General features: G+C 58.1%; 2 long non-coding RNA genes across 2 annotated transcripts in view; one reads left to right on the plus strand and one right to left on the minus strand.

The window, feature by feature from the left end:
• LOC309642522 overlaps positions 1-10,060 on the plus strand; it is a 16,776-nt gene extending 6,716 nt beyond the window's left edge. Inside the window, exons 2-3 of the long non-coding RNA XR_014253240.1 lie at positions 4,016-4,301; positions 9,983-10,060. This is a non-coding gene — a long non-coding RNA (uncharacterized lncRNA). The remainder of the gene's footprint in view (positions 1-4,015; positions 4,302-9,982) is intronic.
• LOC309642521 lies at positions 8,904-16,548 on the minus strand. Its single transcript, XR_014253239.1, has 3 exons — positions 16,345-16,548; positions 13,245-13,358; positions 8,904-8,962 (listed from the first exon to the last, which is right to left on the minus strand). It is a non-coding gene; the product is annotated as an uncharacterized lncRNA (long non-coding RNA).
• Between the last annotated feature and the right edge of the window lie 1,596 nt (positions 16,549-18,144).

Raw genomic sequence — 18,144 nt, forward strand, 5'->3', positions numbered from 1 at the left:
CAGTCTCCCTCTCTCCCGCCCTCACTCCGTCTCCCTGGCAACCTGTCTCACTTAGGTTCCCTCTCACTCTCCCTGATTGTGACCTTGCTGTCACCCTCCATCACTCAGGGGCCCTCTCACCTGCTCCCTCACACAGTTCCTCACTCAGGCTCCCTCATACACTCCCTATTTCAAGCTCCCTGGCAACCTATCTCACTCAGGCTCCCTCTCACCCTCAGTCATTTTGACCTCGCTCTCACCCTCCCTCACTGTGACTCCCGCTCACCCTCACTCACCTAGGCTCCGTCTAACCCTCCCTCACTCAGCTCCCTCTCACCTTCCCTCACTCAGTTGCTTTCTCACCCTGAGTCATTTGGGCTCTCTGTCACCCTCACTCACTCGGGATCCCTCTCACTCTCCCTCACTTGGGATCCCTTTAAGCCTCCCTCACTGGATCTCCCTCACACCTTCCCTCACTCAGGCTCTCTCATACCCTCACTCACTCAGGCTCCGTTTCACACTCCCTCACTCAGTCTCCCTGTCACCCTGTCCCACTGAAGCTCCCTGTCACCCTCCCTCATTGTACATCGCTCTCTCCCTCACTCAGTCTCCCTGGCAACCTGTCTCACTGAGGCTCCCTGTGACCTCGCTCTCACCCTCCCTCACTCAGGGTCCCACTCAACTTCACTCACCTAGACTCCTTCTAATCCTCTCTTACTCAAGCTCCCACTCACCCTCACTCACTGTGACCTCGCGCTCTCTCTCCCTCACTCTGGTTCCCTTACAACCTCTGTCATTCAGGCTCCATGTCACCCTCCCTCATTGTGACCTTTCTCTCACCCTCCATCACTCAGGGCCCCCTCACCTTCCCTCACTTAGAATCCCTCACACAATTCCTCACTCAGGCTCCCTCATACACTCCCTATTTCAAGCTCCCTGGCAACCTCTCTCACTCAGGCTACCTCTCACCCTCACTCATTTTGACCTCGCTCTCACACTCCCTCCCTCAGGCTCCCCCTCACCTTCAATATCCTACACTCCCTGTAATCCTCCCTCACTCAGGCCCTCTCCCCTTCCCACACTCAGTTCCCTGTCGCACTCACTCAGGCTCCCTCTCACCCTCACACACTTGGACTCACTCTCACACTCACTCACCTATGCTACCACTCACGCTTCCTCTCTCAGGCTCCCTCACAACTACTGTCACTCAGGCTGCCTCCCTCCATCCCTCATTGTGATCTCGCTCTCACCCTCCATCATTCACACTCCCACACACACTGATTCACTCGGGCTCCCTGTCACCCTCACGCACTCGTGATCCCGCTCACCCTCACTCACTCGGCTTCCTCTCACGCTCACTGGGGCTCCCTCACACCCTCCCTCACTCAGGCTCCCTCAGAACCTCTCTCACTCAGGCTCCATCCCACCCTCCCTCATTGTGCCCTAGCTCTCACCCTCCAGCACTCAGGCTCCCTGTCACACTCACTCACTCGGGATCCCTATCACTCTCCCTAACTTGGGCTGCCTCACACTTTCCCTCACTCAGGCTCCCGCATACCCTCCCTCACTCAGGCTCCCTTTCACACTCCCTCTCTCAGACTCCGTCTCCCCCTCACTCAGGCTCCCTCTCTCCCTTCCTCACTCAGTGTCCCTGGCAACCTGTCTCACTGAGGCTCCCTGTCACCCTCCCTCATTGTACCTCGCTCTCACCCTCCTTCCCTGTGACCTCGCTCTCACCCTCCCTCACTCAGGCTCCCCCTCAACTTCACTCACCTAGACTCCCTCTAATCCTCTCTCACTCAAGCTCCCTCTCACCCTCCCTCACTGTGACCTCGCGCTCTCTCTCCCTCACTCAGGCTCCCCCTCACCTTCACTCACCTAGACTCCCCGTAACCCTCCCTCACTCCGGTCCCTCTCACCCTCACTCACTCGGGTTCCCTCTCACCCTCACTCATTCGGGCTCCCTCTCACACTCCCTCCCTGGGACTCCCTCTCTCCCTCACTCAGACTCCCTCTCTCCCTCCCTCACTCAGTCTCCCTGGCAACCTGTCTCACTTAGGCTCCGTCTCACTCACCCTCATTGTGACCTCGCTCTCACCCTCCCTCACTCCGGTTCCCTTACAACCTCTGTCATTCAGGCTCCATGTCACCCTCCCTCACTCAGGGCCCTCTCACCTTCCCTCACGTAGAATCCCTCACACAGTTCCTCCCTCAGGCTCCGCCTCACCTCACTATCCTACACTCCCTTTAATCCTCCCTCACTCAGGCCCTCTCCCCCTCACTCACTGGGGTTCCCTCTCACCCTCACACACTCGGACTCACTCTCACACTCACTCACCTATGCTACCACTCACCCTCCCTGTCTCAGGCTCCCTCACAACTACTGTCACTCAGGCTGCCTCCCTCCCTCCCTCATTGTGATTTCGCTCTCACCCTCCATCATTCAGGCTCCCACACACACTGACTCACTCGGGCTCCCTGTCACCCTCACTCACTCGTGATCCCACTCACCGTCACTCACTCGGCTCCCTCTCAGCCTCACTGGGGTTCCCTCACACCCTCTCTTACTCAGGCTCCCTCAGAAACTCTCTCACTCAGGCTCCATCCCACCCTCCTTCATTGTGCCCTAGCTCTCACCGTCCATCAGTCAGGCTCCCTGTCACCCTCCCTCACTCAGGTCCTTCTCGCCTTCGCACACTCAGTCCCTCTCGCCCTCACTCAGGCTCCATCTCACCGTTACTCACTGGGGTTCCCGCACCCTCACCCCTTTGGGCTCGCTCTCACACTCACTCACCTATGCTCCCTCTCTCCCTCACTCAGACCCCCTCTCTCCCTCCCCCCCTCAGTCTCCCTGGCAACCTGTCTCACTCAGGCTCCCTTTCACCCTCCCTCATTGTGACCTCGCTCTCTCCTTGCATCACTTAGGCTCCCTGTCACCGTGACTCATTTGGGCTCCCTGGCATCCTAACTCACTCGAGATCCCTCTCACTCTCCCTCACTCAGTCTCCCTGGCAACCTGTCTCACTGAGGCTCCCTGTCACCCTCCCACATTGTACCACGCTCTCACCCTCCCTCACTCAGGCTCCCCCTCAACTTCACTCACCTAGACTCCCTCAAATCCTCTCTCACTCAAGCTCCCTCTCACCCTCACTCACTGTGACCTCGCGCTCTTTCTCCCTCACTCAGGCTCCCCCTCACCTTCACTCACCTAGACTCCCCGTAATCCTACCTCACTCAGGTCCCTCTTACCCTCACTCACTCGGGTTCCCTCTCACCCTCACTCACTCGGGTTCCCTCTCACCCTCACTCACTCGGGTTCCCTCTCACCCTTACTCACTAGGGTTCACTCTCACACTCACTCACCTATGCTACCACTCACCCTCCCTCCCTCAGGCTCCCTCACAACTAATGTCACTCAAGCTGCCTCCCACCCACCTTCATTGTGATCTCGCTCTCACCCTCCATCACTCAGGTTCCCTTTCACACTGACTCACTCGCGCTACCTCTCACTCTCACTCACTCGGGATTCCTCTCACCCTCACTCATTCGGGCTCCCTCTCACACTCCCTCCCTGGGACTCCCTCTCTCCCTCACTCAGACTCCCACTCTCCCTCCCTCACTCAGTCTCCCTGGCAACCTGTCTCACTTAGGCTTCTTCTCACTCACCCTCATTGTGACCTCACTCTCACCCTCCCTCACTCCGGGGTTCCCTTACGACCTCTGTCATTCAGGCTCCATGTCACCCTCCCTCATTGTGACCTTTCTCTCACCCTCCATCACTCAGGGCCCTCTCACCTTCCCTCACATAGAATCCCTTCCACAGTTCCTCACTCAGGCTGCCTCATACACTCCCTATTTCAAGCTCCCTGGCAACCTCTCTCACTCAGGCTCCCTCTCACCCTCACTCATTTGACCTCGCTCTCACATTCCCTCCCTCAGGCTCCCCCTCTCCTTCACTATCCTACACTCCCTGTAATCCTCCCTCACTCAGACCCTCTCCCCTTCTCACACTCAGTTCCCTGTCGCACTCACTCAGGCTCCCTCTCACCCTCACTCACTGGGGTTCCCTCTCACCCTCACACACTCGGACTCACTCTCACACTCACTCACCTATGCTACCACTCACCCTCCCTCTCTCAGGATCCCTCACAACTACTGTCACTCAGGCTGCCTCCCTCCCTTCCTCATTGTGATCTCGCTCTCACCCTCCTTTACTGTGACCTCGCTCTCACCCTCCCTCACTCAGGCTCCCCTTCACCTTCAATCACCTAGACTCCCTGACACCCTCCCTCACTCAGGTCCCTCTCGCCTTTGCACACTCAGTTCCCTCTCGCCCTCACTCAGGCTCCCTCTCACCCTCACTCACTCGGGCTCCCTCTAACACTCACTCACCTATGCTCCCTCTCACCCTCACTCTCTCAGGCTCCCTCACAACTACTGTCACTCAGGGTGCCTCTGACCCTCCCTCATTGTACCTCGCTCTCACCCTCCTTCCCTGTGACCTCGCTCTCACCCTCCCTCACTCAGGCTCCCCCTCATCTTCACTCACCTAGACTCGCTGTAACCCTCCCTCACTCAGGTCCCTCTAACCTTCCCTCCCTCAGTTTCCCCCTTGTCCTCACTCAGGCTCCTTGTAACCCTCACTCACTCAGGATCCCTCTCACCGTCACTCACTTGAGTTCCATCTCACCCTCCCTCCCTGGGGCTCCCTGTCACCCTCCGTCACTTTGGCTCCCCCTCACACTCACTCACCTAGGCTCCCTCACACCTTCCCTCTCTCAGGCTCCCTCACAACTTCTGTCACTCAGGCTCCCTCCCACCCTCCCTCATTGTGACATCACTCTCACCCTCCCTCACTTGGGCTCCCTATCACCCTCACTCTCTCAGGCATCGTCTCACACTCACTCACCTGGACTCCCTCACACCCTCTCTCTCTCAGGCTCCCTCACAGCTTCTGTCACTCCGGATCTCTCCCACCCTCCCTCATTGTGACCTCACTCTCACCCTCCCTCAGTCAGGCTCCCCCTCACCTTTACTCACCTAGACTCCCTGTAACACTCCCTCACTCAGGTCCCTCTCCCCTTCTCATAATCAGTTCCCTGTCGCCCTCACTCACTCGGGTTCCCTCTCACCCTCACTCACTCGGGCTCACTCTCACACACACTCACCTATGCTACCACTCACCCGCCCTCTCTCAGGCTGCCTCACAACTACTGTCACTCAGGCAGCCTCCCTCCCTCCCTCATTGTGATCTCGCTGTAACCCTCCATCACTCAGGCTCCCACACACACTGACTCACTCGGGCTCCCTGTCACCCTCACTCATTCGGGATCCCTCTCACGCTCACTGACTCGGCTCGCTCTCACCCTCACTGGGGCTCCCTCACACCCTCCCTCACTCAGGCTCCCTCATACCCTCCCTCACTCAGGCTCCCTTTCACACTCCCTCACTCAGACTCCCTCTCTCCCTCCCTCAGGCTCCCTCTGTCCCTCCCTCACTCAGTCTCCCAGGCAACCTGTCTCACTCAGGCTCCCTGTCACCCCCACTTCATTGTGACCTCACTCTCACCCTCCTTCACTTTGACCTCGCTCTCACTCTCCCTCAATCACGCTCCCCCTCACATTCACTCACCTAGACTCCCTGTAACCCTCCCTCACTCAGGTCTCTCTCACCTTCCCTCCCTCAGTTTCCCTCTCTCCCTCACTCAGGCTCCCTCTCTCCCTCCCTCACTCAGTTTCCCTGGGAACCACTCTCACTCAGTCTCCCTGGAAACCTCTCTCATTCAGGCTACCTTTCACCCTCCCTCACTGTGACCTCGCTCTCATCCTCCATTACTCAGGCTCCCTCTCACCGTGACTTATTCGGGTTCCCTGTCACACTCACTCACTCGGGCTCCCTCTCACCCTCCCTCACTGGGGCTCCCTCATACCCTCCCTTACTCAGTCTGCCTCTCACACTTCCTAAGATGGAATCCCTCTCTCCCTCACTCAGTCTCCCTCTCTCCCGCCCTCACTCCGTCTCCCTGGCAACCTGTCTCACTTAGGTTCCCTCTCACTCTCCCTGATTGTGACCTTGCTGTCACCCTCCATCACTCAGGGGCCCTCTCACCTGCTCCCTCACACAGTTCCTCACTCAGGCTCCCTCATACACTCCCTATTTCAAGCTCCCTGGCAACCTATCTCACTCAGGCTCCCTCTCACCCTCAGTCATTTTGACCTCGCTCTCACCCTCCCTCACTGTGACTCCCGCTCACCCTCACTCACCTAGGCTCCGTCTAACCCTCCCTCACTCAGCTCCCTCTCACCTTCCCTCACTCAGTTGCTTTCTCACCCTGAGTCATTTGGGCTCTCTGTCACCCTCACTCACTCGGGATCCCTCTCACTCTCCCTCACTTGGGATCCCTTTAAGCCTCCCTCACTGGATCTCCCTCACACCTTCCCTCACTCAGGCTCTCTCATACCCTCACTCACTCAGGCTCCGTTTCACACTCCCTCACTCAGTCTCCCTGTCACCCTGTCCCACTGAAGCTCCCTGTCACCCTCCCTCATTGTACATCGCTCTCTCCCTCACTCAGTCTCCCTGGCAACCTGTCTCACTGAGGCTCCCTGTGACCTCGCTCTCACCCTCCCTCACTCAGGGTCCCACTCAACTTCACTCACCTAGACTCCTTCTAATCCTCTCTTACTCAAGCTCCCACTCACCCTCACTCACTGTGACCTCGCGCTCTCTCTCCCTCACTCTGGTTCCCTTACAACCTCTGTCATTCAGGCTCCATGTCACCCTCCCTCATTGTGACCTTTCTCTCACCCTCCATCACTCAGGGCCCCCTCACCTTCCCTCACTTAGAATCCCTCACACAATTCCTCACTCAGGCTCCCTCATACACTCCCTATTTCAAGCTCCCTGGCAACCTCTCTCACTCAGGCTACCTCTCACCCTCACTCATTTTGACCTCGCTCTCACACTCCCTCCCTCAGGCTCCCCCTCACCTTCAATATCCTACACTCCCTGTAATCCTCCCTCACTCAGGCCCTCTCCCCTTCCCACACTCAGTTCCCTGTCGCACTCACTCAGGCTCCCTCTCACCCTCACACACTTGGACTCACTCTCACACTCACTCACCTATGCTACCACTCACGCTTCCTCTCTCAGGCTCCCTCACAACTACTGTCACTCAGGCTGCCTCCCTCCATCCCTCATTGTGATCTCGCTCTCACCCTCCATCATTCACACTCCCACACACACTGATTCACTCGGGCTCCCTGTCACCCTCACGCACTCGTGATCCCGCTCACCCTCACTCACTCGGCTTCCTCTCACCCTCACTGGGGCTCCCTCACACCCTCCCTCACTCAGGCTCCCTCAGAACCTCTCTCACTCAGGCTCCATCCCACCCTCCCTCATTGTGCCCTAGCTCTCACCCTCCAGCACTCAGGCTCCCTGTCACACTCACTCACTCGGGATCCCTATCACTCTCCCTAACTTGGGCTGCCTCACACTTTCCCTCACTCAGGCTCCCGCATACCCTCCCTCACTCAGGCTCCCTTTCACACTCCCTCTCTCAGACTCCGTCTCCCCCTCACTCAGGCTCCCTCTCTCCCTTCCTCACTCAGTGTCCCTGGCAACCTGTCTCACTGAGGCTCCCTGTCACCCTCCCTCATTGTACCTCGCTCTCACCCTCCTTCCCTGTGACCTCGCTCTCACCCTCCCTCACTCAGGCTCCCCCTCAACTTCACTCACCTAGACTCCCTCTAATCCTCTCTCACTCAAGCTCCCTCTCACCCTCCCTCACTGTGACCTCGCGCTCTCTCTCCCTCACTCAGGCTCCCCCTCACCTTCACTCACCTAGACTCCCCGTAACCCTCCCTCACTCCGGTCCCTCTCACCCTCACTCACTCGGGTTCCCTCTCACCCTCACTCATTCGGGATCCCTCTCACACTCCCTCCCTGGGACTCCCTCTCTCCCTCACTCAGACTCCCTCTCTCCCTCCCTCACTCAGTCTCCCTGGCAACCTGTCTCACTTAGGCTCCGTCTCACTCACCCTCATTGTGACCTCGCTCTCACCCTCCCTCACTCCGGTTCCCTTACAACCTCTGTCATTCAGGCTCCATGTCACCCTCCCTCACTCAGGGCCCTCTCACCTTCCCTCACGTAGAATCCCTCACACAGTTCCTCCCTCAGGCTCCGCCTCACCTCACTATCCTACACTCCCTTTAATCCTCCCTCACTCAGGCCCTCTCCCCCTCACTCACTGGGGTTCCCTCTCACCCTCACACACTCGGACTCACTCTCACACTCACTCACCTATGCTACCACTCACCCTCCCTGTCTCAGGCTCCCTCACAACTACTGTCACTCAGGCTGCCTCCCTCCCTCCCTCATTGTGATTTCGCTCTCACCCTCCATCATTCAGGCTCCCACACACACTGACTCACTCGGGCTCCCTGTCACCCTCACTCACTCGTGATCCCACTCACCGTCACTCACTCGGCTCCCTCTCAGCCTCACTGGGGTTACCTCACACCCTCTCTTACTCAGGCTCCCTCAGAAACTCTCTCACTCAGGCTCCATCCCACCCTCCTTCATTGTGCCCTAGCTCTCACCGTCCATCAGTCAGGCTCCCTCTCACCCTCCCTCACTCAGGTCCTTCTCGCCTTCGCACACTCAGTCCCTCTCGCCCTCACTCAGGCTCCATCTCACCGTTACTCACTGGGGTTCCCGCACCCTCACCCCTTTGGGCTCGCTCTCACACTCACTCACCTATGCTCCCTCTCTCCCTCACTCAGACCCCCTCTCTCCCTCCCCCCCTCAGTCTCCCTGGCAACCTGTCTCACTCAGGCTCCCTTTCACCCTCCCTCATTGTGACCTCGCTCTCTCCTTGCATCACTTAGGTTCCCTGTCACCGTGACTCATTTGGGCTCCCTGGCATCCTAACTCACTCGAGATCCCTCTCACTCTCCCTCACTCAGTCTCCCTGGCAACCTGTCTCACTGAGGCTCCCTGTCACCCTCCCACATTGTACCACGCTCTCACCCTCCCTCACTCAGGCTCCCCCTCAACTTCACTCACCTAGACTCCCTCAAATCCTCTCTCACTCAAGCTCCCTCTCACCCTCACTCACTGTGACCTCGCGCTCTTTCTCCCTCACTCAGGCTCCCCCTCACCTTCACTCACCTAGACTCCCCGTAATCCTACCTCACTCAGGTCCCTCTTACCCTCACTCACTCGGATTCCCTCTCACCCTCACTCACTCGGGTTCCCTCTCACCCTCACTCACTCGGGTTCCCTCTCACCCTTACTCACTAGGGTTCACTCTCACACTCACTCACCTATGCTACCACTCACCCTCCCTCCCTCAGGCTCCCTCACAACTAATGTCACTCAAGCTGCCTCCCACCCACCTTCATTGTGATCTCGCTCTCACCCTCCATCACTCAGGTTCCCTTTCACACTGACTCACTCGCGCTACCTCTCACTCTCACTCACTCGGGATTCCTCTCACCCTCACTCATTCGGGCTCCCTCTCACACTCCCTCCCTGGGACTCCCTCTCTCCCTCACTCAGACTCCCACTCTCCCTCCCTCACTCAGTCTCCCTGGCAACCTGTCTCACTTAGGCTTCTTCTCACTCACCCTCATTGTGACCTCACTCTCACCCTCCCTCACTCCGGGGTTCCCTTACGACCTCTGTCATTCAGGCTCCATGTCACCCTCCCTCATTGTGACCTTTCTCTCACCCTCCATCACTCAGGGCCCTCTCACCTTCCCTCACATAGAATCCCTTCCACAGTTCCTCACTCAGGCTCCCTCATACACTCCCTATTTCAAGCTCCCTGGCAACCTCTCTCACTCAGGCTCCCTCTCACCCTCACTCATTTGACCTCGCTCTCACATTCCCTCCCTCAGGCTCCCCCTCTCCTTCACTATCCTACACTCCCTGTAATCCTCCCTCACTCAGACCCTCTCCCCTTCTCACACTCAGTTCCCTGTCGCACTCACTCAGGCTCCCTCTCACCCTCACTCACTGGGGTTCCCTCTCACCCTCACACACTCGGACTCACTCTCACACTCACTCACCTATGCTCCCTCTCACCCTCACTCTCTCAGGCTCCCTCACAAGTACTGTCACTCAGGTTGCCTCTGACCCTCCCTCATCGTACCTCGCTCTCACCCTCCTTCCCTGTGACCTCGCTCTCACCCTCCCTCACTCAGGCTCCCCCTCATCTTCACTCACCTAGACTCGCTGTAACCCTCCCTCACTCAGGTCCCTCTAACCTTCCCTCCCTCAGTTTCCCCCTTGTCCTCACTCAGGCTCCTTGTAACCCTCACTCACTCAGGATCCCTCTCACCGTCACTCACTTGAGTTCCATCTCACCCTCCCTCCCTGGGGCTCCCTGTCACCCTCCGTCACTTTGGCTCCCCCTCACACTCACTCACCTAGGCTCCCTCACACCTTCCCTCTCTCAGGCTCCCTCACAACTTCTGTCACTCAGGCTCCCTCCCACCCTCCCTCATTGTGACATCACTCTCACCCTCCCTCACTTGGGCTCCCTATCACCCTCACTCTCTCAGGCATCGTCTCACACTCACTCACCTGGACTCCCTCACACCCTCTCTCTCTCAGGCTCCCTCACAGCTTCTGTCACTCCGGATCTCTCCCACCCTCCCTCATTGTGACCTCACTCTCACCCTCCCTCAGTCAGGCTCCCCCTCACCTTTACTCACCTAGACTCCCTGTAACACTCCCTCACTCAGGTCCCTCTCCCCTTCTCATAATCAGTTCCCTGTCGCCCTCACTCACTCGGGTTCCCTCTCACCCTCACTCACTCGGGCTCACTCTCACACACACTCACCTATGCTACCACTCACCCGCCCTCTCTCAGGCTGCCTCACAACTACTGTCACTCAGGCAGCCTCCCTCCCTCCCTCATTGTGATCTCGCTGTAACCCTCCATCACTCAGGCTCCCACACACACTGACTCACTCGGGCTCCCTGTCACCCTCACTCATTCGGGATCCCTCTCACGCTCACTGACTCGGCTCGCTCTCACCCTCACTGGGGCTCCCTCACACCCTCCCTCACTCAGGCTCCCTCATACCCTCCCTCACTCAGGCTCCCTTTCACACTCCCTCACTCAGACTCCCTCTCTCCCTCCCTCAGGCTCCCTCTGTCCCTCCCTCACTCAGTCTCCCAGGCAACCTGTCTCACTCAGGCTCCCTGTCACCCCCACTTCATTGTGACCTCACTCTCACCCTCCTTCACTTTGACCTCGCTCTCACTCTCCCTCAATCAGGCTCCCCCTCACATTCACTCACCTAGACTCCCTGTAACCCTCCCTCACTCAGGTCTCTCTCACCTTCCCTCCCTCAGTTTCCCTCTCTCCCTCACTCAGGCTCCCTCTCTCCCTCCCTCACTCAGTTTCCCTGGGAACCACTCTCACTCAGTCTCCCTGGAAACCTCTCTCATTCAGGCTACCTTTCACCCTCCCTCACTGTGACCTCGCTCTCATCCTCCATTACTCAGGCTCCCTCTCACCGTGACTTATTCGGGTTCCCTGTCACACTCACTCACTCGGGCTCCCTCTCACCCTCCCTCACTGGGGCTCCCTCATACCCTCCCTTACTCAGTCTGCCTCTCACACTTCCTAAGATGGAATCCCTCTCTCCCTCACTCAGTCTCCCTCTCTCCCGCCCTCACTCCGTCTCCCTGGCAACCTGTCTCACTTAGGTTCCCTCTCACTCTCCCTGATTGTGACCTTGCTGTCACCCTCCATCACTCAGGGGCCCTCTCACCTGCTCCCTCACACAGTTCCTCACTCAGGCTCCCTCATACACTCCCTATTTCAAGCTCCCGGGCAACCTATCTCACTCAGGCTCCCTCTCACCCTCAGTCATTTTGACCTCGCTCTCACCCTCCCGCTCACCCTCACTCACCTAGGCTCCGTCTAACCCTCCCTCACTCAGCTCCCTCTCACCTTCCCTCACTCAGTTGCTTTCTCACCCTGAGTCATTCGGGCTCTCTGTCACCCTCACTCACTCGGGATCCCTCTCACTCTCCCTCACTTGGGATCCCTTTAAGCCTCCCTCACTGGATCTCCCTCACACCTTCCCTCACTCAGGCTCTCTCATACCCTCACTCACTCAGGCTCCGTTTCACACTCCCTCACTCAGTCTCCCTGTCACCCTGTCCCACTGAAGCTCCCTGTCACCCTCCCTCATTGTACATCGCTCTCACTCTCCTTCCCTGTGACCTCGCTCTCACCCTCCCTCACTCAGGCTCCCACTCCACTTCACTCACCTAGACTCCTTCTAATCCTCTCTTACTCAAGCTCCCACTCACCCTCACTCACTGTGACCTCGCGCTCTCTCTCCCTCACTCTGGTTCCCTTACAACCTCTGTCATTCAGGCTCCATGTCACCCTCCCTCATTGTGACCTTTCTCTCACCCTCCATCACTCAGGGCCCCCTCACCTTCCCTCACTTAGAATCCCTCACACAATTCCTCACTCAGGCTCCCTCATACACTCCCTATTTCAAGCTCCCTGGCAACCTCTCTCACTCAGGCTCCCTCTCACCCTCACTCATTTTGACCTCGCTCTCACACTCCCTCCCTCAGGCTCCCCCTCACCTTCAATATCCTACACTCCCTGTCATCCTCCCTCACTCAGGCCCTCTCCCCTTCCCACACTCAGTTCCCTGTCGCACTCACTCAGGCTCCCTCTCACCCTCACACACTTGGACTCACTCTCACACTCACTCACCTATGCTACCACTCACGCTTCCTCTCTCAGGCTCCCTCACAACTACTGTCACTCAGGCTGCCTCCCTCCATCCCTCATTGTGATCTCGCTCTCACCCTCCATCATTCACACTCCCACTCACACTGATTCACTCGGGCTCCCTGTCACCCTCACGCACTCGTGATCCCGCTCACCCTCACTCACTCGGCTTCCTCTCACCCTCACTGGGGCTCCCTCACACCCTCCCTCACTCAGGCTCCCTCAGAACCTCTCTCACTCAGGCTCCAGCCCACCCTCCCTCATTGTGCCCTAGCTCTCACCCTCCAGCACTCAGGCTCCCTGTCACACTCACTCACTCGGGATCCCTATCACTCTCCCTCACTTGGGCTCCCTCACACTTTCCCTCACTCAGGCTCCCTCATACCCTCCCTCACTGAGGCTCCCTTTCACACTCCCTCTCTCAGACTCCATCTCTCCCTCACTCAGGCTCCCTCTCTCCCTTCCTCACTCAGTGTCCCTGGCAACCTGTCTCACTGAGGCTCCCTGTCACCCTCCCTCATTGTACCTCGCTCTCACCCTCCTTCCCTGTGACCTCGCTCTCACCCTCCCTCACTCAGGCTCCCTCTCAACTTCACTCACCTAGACTCCCTCTAATCCTCTCTCACTCAAGCTCCCTCTCACCCTCCCTCACTGTGACCTCGCGCTCTCTCTCCCTCACTCAGGCTCCCCCTCACCTTCACTCACCTAGACTCCCCGTAACCCTCCCTCACTCCGGTCCCTCTCACCCTCACTCACTCGTGTTCCCTCTCACCCTCACTCATTCGGGCTCCCTCTCACACTCCCTCCCTGGGGCTCCCTCTCTCCCTCACTCAGACTCCCTCTCTCCCTCCCTCACTCAGTCTCCCTGGCAACCTGTCTCACTTAGGCTCCGTCTCACTCACCCTCATTGTGACCTCGCTCTCACCCTCCCTCACTCCGGTTCCCTTACAACCTCTGTCATTCAGGCTCCATGTCACCCTCCCTCACTCAGGGCCCTCTCACCTTCCCTCACGTAGAATCCCTCACACAGTTCCTCACTCAGGCTCCCTCATACACTCCCTATTTTAAGCTCCCTGGCAACCTCTCTCACTCAGGCTCCCTCTCACTCTCACTCATTTGACCTCGCTCTCACACTCCCTCCCTCAGGCTCCCCCTCACCTCACTATCCTACACTCCCTGTAATCCTCCCTCACTCAGGCCCTCTCCCCCTCACTCACTGGGGTTCCCTCTCACCCTCACACACTCGGACTCACTCTCACACTCACTCACCTATGCTACCACTCACCCTCCCTGTCTCAGGCTCCCTCAAAACTACTGTCACTCAGGCTGCCTCCCTCCCTCCCTCATTGTGATTTCGCTCTCACCCTCCATCATTCAGGCTCCCACACACACTGACTCACTCGGGCTCCCTGTCACCCTCACTCACTCGTGATCCCACTCACCGTCACTCACTCGGCTCCCTCTCAGCCTCACTGGGGTTCCCTCACACCCTCTCTTACTCAGGCTCCCTCAGAAACTCTCTCACTCAGGCTCCATCCCACCCTCCTTCATTGTGCCCTAGCTCTCACCGTCCATCAGTCAGGCTCCCTGTCACCCTCCCTCACTCAGGTCCTTCTCGCCTTCGCACACTCAGTCCCTCTCGCCCTCACTCAGGCTCCATCTCACCGTTACTCACTGGGGTTCCCGCACCCTCACCCCTTTGGGCTCGCTCTCACACTCACTCACCTATGCTCCCTCTCTCCCTCACTCAGACCCCCTCTCTCCCTCCCTCCCTCAGTCTCCCTGGCAACCTGTCTCACTCAGGCTCCCTTTCACCCTCCCTCATTGTGACCTCGCTCTCTCCTTGCATCACTTAGGTTCCCTGTCACCCTGACTCATTTGGGCTCCCTGGCATCCTAACTCACTCGAGATCCCTCTCACTCTCCCTCACTCAGTCTCCCTGGCAACCTGTCTCACTGAGGCTCCCTGTCACCCTCCCACATTGTACCACGCTCTCACCCTCCCTCACTCAGGCTCCCCCTCAACTTCACTCACCTAGACTCCCTCAAATCCTCTCTCACTCAAGCTCCCTCTCACCCTCACTCACTGACCTCGCGCTCTTTCTCCCTCACTCAGGCTCCCCCTCACCTTCACTCACCTAGACTCCCCGTAATCCTACCTCACTCAGGTCCCTCTTACCCTCACTCACTCGGGTTCCCTCTCACCCTCACTCACTCGGGTTCCCTCTCACCCTCACTCACTAGGGTTCACTCTCACACTCACTCACCTATGCTACCACTCACCCTCCCTCCCTCAGGCTCCCTCACAACTAATGTCACTCAAGCTGCCTCCCACCCACCTTCATTGTGATCTCGCTCTCACCCTCCATCACTCAGGTTCCCTTTCACACTGACTCACTCGCGCTACCTCTCACTCTCACTCACTTGGACTCACTCTCACACTCACTCACCTATGCTGCCACTCGTGCTTCCTCTCTCAGGCTCCCTCACAACTACTGTCACTCAGGCTGCCTCCCTCCATCCCTCATTGTGATCTCGCTCTCACCCTCCATCATTCACACTCCCACACACACTGATTCACTCGGGCTCCCTGTCACCCTCACGCACTCGTGATCCCGCTCACCCTCACACACTCGGACTCACTCTCACACTCACTCACCTATGCTATCACTCACCCTCCCTCTCTCAGGATCCCTCACAACTACTGTCACTCAGGCTGCCTCCCTCCCTCCCTCATTGTGATTTCGCCCTCACCCTCCTTTACTGTGACCTCGCTCTCACCCTCCCTCACTCAGGCTCCCCTTCACCTTCACTCACCTAGACTCCTTGACACCCTCCCTCACTCAGGTCCCTCTCGCCTTTGCACACTCAGTTCCCCCTCTCCCTCACTCAGGCTCCCTCTCACCCTCACTCACTCGGGCTCCCTCTAACACTCACTCACCTATGCTCCCTCTCACCCTCCTTCCTTGTGACCTCGCTCTCACCCTCCCTCACTCAGGCTCCCCCTCATCTTCACTCACCTAGACTCGCTGTAACCCTCCCTCACTCAGGTCCCTCTAACCTTCCCTCCCTCAGTTTCCCCCTTGTCCTCACTCAGGCTCCTTGTAACCCTCACTCACTCAGGATCCCTCTCACCCTCAGTCACTTGAGTTCCATCTCACCCTCCCTCCCTGGGGCTCCCTGTCACCCTCCGTCACTTTGGCTCCCCCTCACCCTCACTCACCTAGGCTCCCTCACACCTTCCCTCTCTCAGGCTCCCTCACAACTTCTGTCACTCAGGCTCCCTCCCACCCTCCCTCATTGTGACATCACTCTCACCCTCCCTCACTTGGGCTCCCTATCACCCTCACTCTCTCAGGCATCATCTCACACTCACTCACCTGGACTCCCTCACACCCTCTCTCTCTCAGGCTCCCTCACAGCTTCTGTCACTCCGGATCTCTCCCACCCTCCCTCATTGTGACCTCACTCTCACCCTCCCTCAGTCAGGCTCCCCCTCACCTTTACTCACCTAGACTCCCTGTAACACTCCCTCACTCAGGTCCCTCTCCCCTTCTCATAATCAGTTCCCTGTCGCCCTCACTCACTCGGGTTCCCTCTCACCCTCACTCACTCGGGCTCACTCTCACACACACTCACCTATGCTACCACTCACCCGCCCTCTCTCAGGCTGCCTCACAACTACTGTCACTCAGGCAGCCTCCCTCCCTCCCTCATTGTGATCTCGCTGTGACCCTCCATCACTCAGGCTCCCACACACACTGACTCACTCGGGCTCCCTGTCACCCTCACTCATTCGGAATCCCTCTCACGCTCACTGACTCGGCTCGCTCTCACCCTCACTGGGGTTCCCTCACACCCTCCCTCACTCAGGCTCCCTCATACCCTCCCTCACTCAGGCTCCCTTTCACACTCCCTCACTCAGACTCCCTCTCTCCCTCCCTCAGGCTCCCTCTGTCCCTCCCTCACTCAGTCTCCCAGGCAACCTGTCTCACTCAGGCTCCCTGTCACCCCCACTTCATTGTGACCTCACTCTCACCCTCCTTCACTTTGACCTCGCTCTCACTCTCCCTCAATCAGGCTCCCCCTCACATTCACTCACCTAGACTCCCTGTAACCCTCCCTCACTCAGGTCTCTCTAACCTTCCCTCCCTCAGTTTCCCTCTCTCCCTCCCTCACTCAGTCTCCCTGGAAACCTCTCTCATTCAGGCTACCTTTCACCCTCCCTCACTGTGACCTCGCTCTCATCCTCCATTACTCAGGCTCCCTCTCACCGTGACTTATTCGGGTTTCCTGTCACACTCACTCACTCGGGCTCCCTCTCACCTTCCCTCACTGGGGCTCCCTCATACCCTCCCTTACTCAGTCTGCCTCTCACACTTCCTAAGATGGAATCCCTCTCTCCCTCACTCAGTCTCCCTCTCTCCCGCCCTCACTCCGTCTCCCTGGCAACCTGTCTCACTTAGGTTCCCTCTCACTCTCCCTGATTGTGACCTTGCTGTCACCCTCCATCACTCAGGGGCCCTCTCACCTGCTCCCTCACACAGTTCCTCACTCAGGCTCCCTCATACACTCCCTATTTCAAGCTCCCGGGCAACCTATCTCACTCAGGCTCCCTCTCACCCTCAGTCATTTTGACCTCGCTCTCACCCTCCCGCTCACCCTCACTCACCTAGGCTCCGTCTAACCCTCCCTCACTCAGCTCCCTCTCACCTTCCCTCACTCAGTTGCTTTCTCACCCTGAGTCATTCGGGCTCTCTGTCACCCTCACTCACTCGGGATCCCTCTCACTCTCCCTCACTTGGGATCCCTTTAAGCCTCCCTCACTGGATCTCCCTCACACCTTCCCTCACTCAGGCTCTCTCATACCCTCACTCACTCAGGCTCCGTTTCACACTCCCTCACTCAGTCTCCCTGTCACCCTGTCCCACTGAAGCTCCCTGTCACCCTCCCTCATTGTACATCGCTCTCTCCCTCACTCAGTCTCCCTGGCAACCTGTCTCACTGAGGCTCCCTGTCACCCTCCCTCATTGTACATCGCTCTCACCCTCCTTCCCTGTGACCTCGCTCTCACCCTCCCTCACTCAGGCTCCCACTCAACTTCACTCACCTAGACTCCTTCTAATCCTCTCTTACTCAAGCTCCCACTCACCCTCACTCACTGTGACCTCGCGCTCTCTCTCCCTCACTGTGGTTCCCTTACAACCTCTGTCATTCAGGCTCCATGTCACCCTCCCTCATTGTGACCTTTCTCTCACCCTCCATCACTCAGGGCCCCCTCACCTTCCCTCACTTAGAATCCCTCACACAATTCCTCACTCAGGCTCCCTCATACACTCCCTATTTCAAGCTCCCTGGCAACCTCTCTCACTCAGGCTACCTCTCAC

The sequence above is a fragment of the Balaenoptera physalus genome (genome assembly GCF_965194825.1).
Source record: "Balaenoptera physalus genome assembly, chromosome: 14".
Classification (NCBI taxonomy): domain Eukaryota; kingdom Metazoa; phylum Chordata; class Mammalia; order Artiodactyla; family Balaenopteridae; genus Balaenoptera; species Balaenoptera physalus.